Source organism: Anser anser (genome assembly GCF_964211835.1).
Source record: "Anser anser genome assembly, chromosome: 3".
Taxonomy (NCBI): domain Eukaryota; kingdom Metazoa; phylum Chordata; class Aves; order Anseriformes; family Anatidae; genus Anser; species Anser anser.
In genome coordinates, this window is record NC_139722.1 from 44,774,563 (window position 1) to 44,780,811 (window position 6,249).

The following is a 6,249-nucleotide window of genomic DNA, read 5'->3' on the forward strand; positions in this document are numbered from 1 at the left end:
CAAGTCCTGTATCTCTGCAGGTGAGTTCTGGTAAGCAGTGTTAAATCACCCTCACTACACAGAAAGGAGAGTTCATTGCTAGGTAGAATTTTAAAACTTCATGCAAAAAAACATTAGGTCTGTATTTGTAAAATGTTTGCTTGTTTTCTGTATCCTCCTCCTGTTGTTAGCATCTGTTTTACACTATTTCTTTAAATGTTTGCTCTTTTTTTCCCTACCAGCTATGGCTATTTACCAGCATACATTACATATAAGGTCCTTTCTGACATTTACCTAATGCTGCCTGCTCAGGTGATGCATGTTTCTAAAGCTCTCTGAAATCTATGTATGGATTTAAAAATACACGATAATAGGCAAAGCAAATCATTACTAAGAACTTGATTTTTATCCATCTTGTTAGCCAGCTCCAAAAAATGTGGAGAGATTAGCTAGCAGTCATATTAAGTATTCTTGTTTCTCATATCTTTAGGCTCATTGTAAACATACTAATATTTTCATGGCTTTCAATAAAAGACTGAAGGCTCTTTTAATGACTTATCTAAGGGATTTTGTATTGTGAACCATTTCATTAAGCAGACTTCAAAAAGAAAGCTATCCATTCTGATTCCCTGAGTAGGTTGCAGAATTATACGCAGCTATATAAATGATAGATCAGATTTAGTAACTTTTTTCCCCGATGGTTAAGATTTGCTTTTGGCCTCATAACAGGAAGAAAATATATTAATTAACAATAGTTATAGCAGCTGGGAAGTCCTCATAACATCCTCAAACTCTTACAATTCTTTGGTAACCTACAGGTTTTTCATAGTTGATTATGGGCTACAATGAAATTCTGGCACTTCCCAACTCATATTTGTTATTACATATACATTAAAGTAAACATAATCTTCTGAATTATTTTAATGGGAATAACAGGGAAATTGCTAACAGGGAACGACAGTGACTTTGAGAAGACAGCTTGGAGAACATTTACTATTCAGATGGTACTAAGCCTGAGAAAACAGAACAGATGCACCTATAGAATAGATGCGCCTTACCTTTTAAATGTGCAACAGTATTTTAAAGCTGAAATAGCGCAACAGCTTTCTAGAACTGTTAGAGGAAAAAGCAGTGGCTGTTCACAACTTGCACAATAATTCAGTAGAAAGGAGGTACAAACTCCACCCTCTGATTTTAGGATGCAGATATTTGGGAGCCGAATCCTTTCATGATGTTGCTTTCCTCATCAGAAATACTTCCTATTTTCAAATTCCAAATCATAGTGTGGCAATGAATCCCTGATGCTCTTCAGTTACAGGATGAAAAACATGTTTGGAAGCAAAGAAGGGCTGGTCTTGGGGGAGGTTTTCCTCATCTCAGCCACTGATCCCCCAGCACCTTGCAAGCACTTCTGATCCTCCTGGGAGCAATTACCTTTCCCTGCTTCACTGTTTATTCCTGGGATCATGTATTAACACATTAAGAGGGGTGCTGAGAAGCCACAATGACAAGAGCTGTGTTAGCATGCAGTGAAGATTACCCACTAAATAATTATAGATTTCTTTGTCACAGTGAGTCACTTTATGTGAAGTTATGGCAATTTCTGTATGCATAGATGTATTCAGCATACTAGTCTAGATCTTGTCCTTTGACAAATCAAAGCTTCTTATTAGGTAATAACTGCTTCAGGTGGCTCACAAGCAAATGCTGCCTTCAAAATGATGGCAAAGCATGGCCCAGCCTTCAAGTCTTCATGCCTGGACAGAGTAAATTAAGCTTCTTTCCCTATTGTCTCTAAGGAGAGGTCTGTGAAGGACCAAAAAAAGGGCCTCCATCTGGTGACAGCCCACAATTCCTCTTTCCAAATCCTACTACTTCTGCGTCACGCTTCTCCTTTAAATCACTTCCCTTCTATTTTGACAAACAAAGCAGTATTTCAGACCCTCGTCTTCCAGCCTATAGTAATCAGCACTTCTCTAAGACCCTCTAACCCACATAAAGTGGATCTGCTGAGAATGTCTTTGCTGCCTATTGCTTGTTTATATCTTTCCTTTCTCTGAGCTCATCTTCTGGCTCTTTCTGTATCATATTCCAGTTTCTTGTACTTAGTTTCAAGGTTCTTAACAATGCTATCTTTCTAGTCTTGCCTATTACTGCATCTTGACAGGAATGTTGTGAAAATAAACTTGTTAATATATTTGAAGCACCCAGAAACCATGGTAATGACTGCCACAGAAAAAGCTCATGAGGAAATTAGTCATTCTGTTTCCATTGTAGGGCTTGAATACTGTGCAGTTAAATAAGGTTTGGGGGTCACACTTCAAATGAAACAACCAACAGCTCATCATTAATTCACTACTCTCTACCCCAAGCACCAGATGAGGCAGAGGTCTTAAGGAAAAAAAAATAGTAAGAGACTAAGAACTGAAATCTGCAACTCAATACTTATGCAAAAAGAGGTGACATTAAAACTATCTGGGCAATTTAACCTAACTGTCAAGTGCTCAACATTACAGCCTAAAGTTTCGTTGAGTTTCTCGTGTCTGCAATGGTGCATCATTACCCAGAAAAAGTATCAAAATAGATGTGATGGCTGGGGTTCCAGGTTATGACAGACAGATTAGTGTGGGAATAAGGCTGAGATTTAGAGGTGTTAATTTCAACGTCTGATCGTAGGGTACATTCATGGGCTGAATGTTTGGCTGCTTTTACCATCCATGGAGATTTTGGCCATACAGTTTGGAGCAGGAGGGGTTCAGCTCACCTGAGAGCAGACTTCTGCTCAGCCGAGGAGCCCCTCAGCTGCATTAACCACTTGGAGTAGTTAGAGTGGCCTAGCAATGGCTTAATGTAACATTGAATTTGGCCACATCCATTTAGAGCCAAATTTTGAAACAACAGCCTCTTGACTGTCTTTCTCCTCTCATGGTTTTTCCATCACTTTTTTTCCTTGAATTGTAATCCTCATGCTATAGAGTCTAATCCTCTCCCTGAGCTTGTGAAGTACATTGTGTTCAAGGACTCATGCAGGTCAGATTATCTGGGTCCTACCATGATATAGACACTGAATTTTACCAGTGACACAACCATTGCTCTCTGCTGTTCTCTTTTAAAGTGGTTATCTAGGGTGGGTTTTAGTTGCCTAAACAAAGGTGTTTAGCCATTATATTTGATGTCCTAAAATAGACTGTCTGATGTATTGGGTTTACATGGCAAAGTTTTGGTAGCAAGGGGCTGCAAGGGTGGCCTCTGAAAAGAGTCCAGAAACTGCCCCATATTAGATAAGGCCCAGCTCCAGCTGGCTCCAAAGGGACCCGCTGCTGGCCACAGCCAAGCCAATAAGCGATGTTGTTTGCAGCTCTGTGAGAACATATCTAAGAAAGGGGGGCGGGGGGGGGGGGGTTAAACATGGCACAAGTAGTGTGGGGCTGCAGAGGTGGCCTCTGTGAGCAGAGCCCAGCAGCTGCCCCAGGTCAGATCAGAGCCAGCTCCAGCCAGCTCCAAAGGGACCCACTGATGGCCAGAGCTGAGCCAGGGAGTGACACTGGTTGGGCCTCTGGGAGAGCAGATTGAAGAAAAGGAAGGAAGAACTGCTGCACAACAGCAGCTGGGAGAGAGGAGTGAGCACCAGCCCTGCAGACCCCCAGGTGAGTGCAGCAGGAGGGCAGGAGGTGCTCCAGGCACGCAGCAGAAGTTCCCCTGCGGCCTGTGGAGAGGCCCCTGGTGGAGCAGGCTGTCCCCCTGCAGCCCACGGGTCCCACACGGAGCAGATCTCCACGCTGCAGCCCGTGGAGGAGCCCCCGGTGGAGCAGGTGGATGTGGCCTGGAGGAGGCTGCGGCCCATGGAGAGCCCCCGCAGGAGCAGGCCCCGGGCCGGAGCTGCAGCCCGTGGAGAGGAGCCCACGCAGGAGCAGGGGGTCTGGGGGGAGCTGCCGCCCGTGGGGGACCCGTGCTGGAGCAGTTTGCTCCTGGGGGATGGACCCCGTGGTACGGAGCTGTGTGGGAGCAGTTCTTGAAGAGCTGCTGCCTGTGGGCAGCCCCCGCAGGCTCAGTTCGGGCAGGACGGCATCCCGTGGGAGGGACCCCACGGGGAGCAGGGGCAGAGAGGGACCGTGAAGGCGCAGCAGAGATGAAGCGTTAGGGGCTGACCGCGGCCCCCATTCCCTGTTCCCCTGTGCTGCTTGGAGGGAGGAGGTGGAAGAAGGTGGATGGGGGGGGGGTAAGTTGGCCTTTAGTTTCTCACTGTTCTAACCTGTTAGTAACAGGTAATAAATTACATTAATCTCCCTGTGCTGAGTCTGTTTTGCCCATGATGACAATTGTTGAGTGATGTCCCTGTCCTTATCTCAGCCCTTGAGCCCTTTCCATCCTATTTTCTCCCCCTTACCCTTTGAGGAGGGGGAGTGAGAGAGCAGTTGTGGTGAAGCTCAGCTGCCCATCAGAGTAAAACCACCCCATCTGGGCTCCAGGTGCTGCTCCTAGTCTCAAGTGTCCCTTGGGTCACAACGTCACTGGAAAACAAGGAATGTTCCCACCTGCTGCCTGGCTGGTGGCTAAACAACTGTTTGGGGAGCTTCACCATGGACTTCCCCTTACAGGTGCTATCCTGGGGCACTTTCATCCTGGGGCACTCCTGAACCACCAGCTTCCATTGCCTCACATGAATAACACAGATGCCCTCATGTGTCCAGAAGTGCTCTCTGAAAAGGATCAGGCTTGCCACCAGTTACTATGATTTAAGGAGTTTCTGCCAGCACAACTGCAGTAAGCAGCTGCACATGTACTCAAAGCCCAGACCTGCCATAAGGTAAAAGGCATTAGCTTAAATCTCTTTTACTGAGGTTTAAGCTAACATCCTTAGCTGGAGATCACAACAGGCCAGTGACTGTGAAATGGCTGATATATGGGAACTCACAAAGCTGCTTTACCACAGTCTTTTTTTTTTAGTTAACTATTCAAAAGAGCAACCCTCTGTGAATTATCATCCAGACCATTTCTCCAACACCATAATTTAAAGTTTTGGAGGTTCAGGCATAAATAGTTTGAAAGCATTTCAACAACACAATTCACTGGAACTGAGAGAGATGTCTCCTTGGAAGGGCTCTGTTTTGGCTACCAGCTCTTCTGAGCTTGAAATGTTGAATGATTAAAGTCCTATATTTCAACCTACACATGTGTTTTTCACCTCAGTGTTTATTAAATACATTGAAATTTCTAGTATTCATGGAGAAGTCTATGAACATCCACTTCACAGGCCATAAAACTGCAACACAATGAGAGGAGCTAAAGTATATATTCAGAACGGAAGGGCTGGGCCTGATTTGTGTTTTTTTTTTATTATTATTATTTATTGTTCAGTTGGGTGAAATGCACTTGCCTGTCCTCTTCCCTGGTCTCAAAACACAAAGTTGTGTAACTAGCCAATACATCCCGCCCTTTCCTTTCTCCCATTCCTCAGGCAGTGCTGCCCCAACCCTCACTGGGATTAATCTCTGGCAGCAGGATGCGACAGCAGAACCTGCAAAAGCCAGCCTGGGGGCCGGGCTTGATGCTGGCAGGGTTCCCATAGCTTCTTAACCCACAACACCAGCAGCAGGACCCAGTCCAGCATCCCTCCCCAGAGCAGAAGGGCCACTGCACCCTGCTGCAGGCACCCCATCCGTCCCCAAGGGAAAGGAGAAATATCAGCTCTACGCTAGTTTGCCCACCCATCAGGGCTTTTTGTCTTTCGTTTGTTTGTTATTTAAATGTATATGCCTGCAACATCAGTGTCATCAGTTATGAAGCAGGCTGTGATGTTGATTTGATGGTGTGAGTGCACCTGCACACTATTTCCTTGTATGTCTTCTATCAAGACCGTGTCTCCTGTTATATCATCCCTACACTGTGTTCAGGGCCATGTGATAGGTCCAGCTAAGGACTTATAAATGCTATCTTTTTCCAAAATATTCTCATACAATGAAACTAGCTCTTGCTTTGGGCAAAGACCTTACAGTACGTGCACTTCTCCCATGGAGTCCCACTCTGAGGGTTATTTATTTTCACGCCAGTAGCATTAGTCCCAGAGTGAACAGAGAGGAGCAGGGACCCCTCCTCCCGCCCATGGTTAAGCGCAGTCCTTCCTCGTGCGCTTGCCCTGGAAATCTTTCCTGCAGTGTCGAAGGGAGAGACAGACAGTGACAGTGTGACCCAATTCACATCACAGCGGTGGCTAAGGTATTTGCCTGGAGAGACGGAGGTTTAACTCACTGGCCATTACGCTTCCAGGGA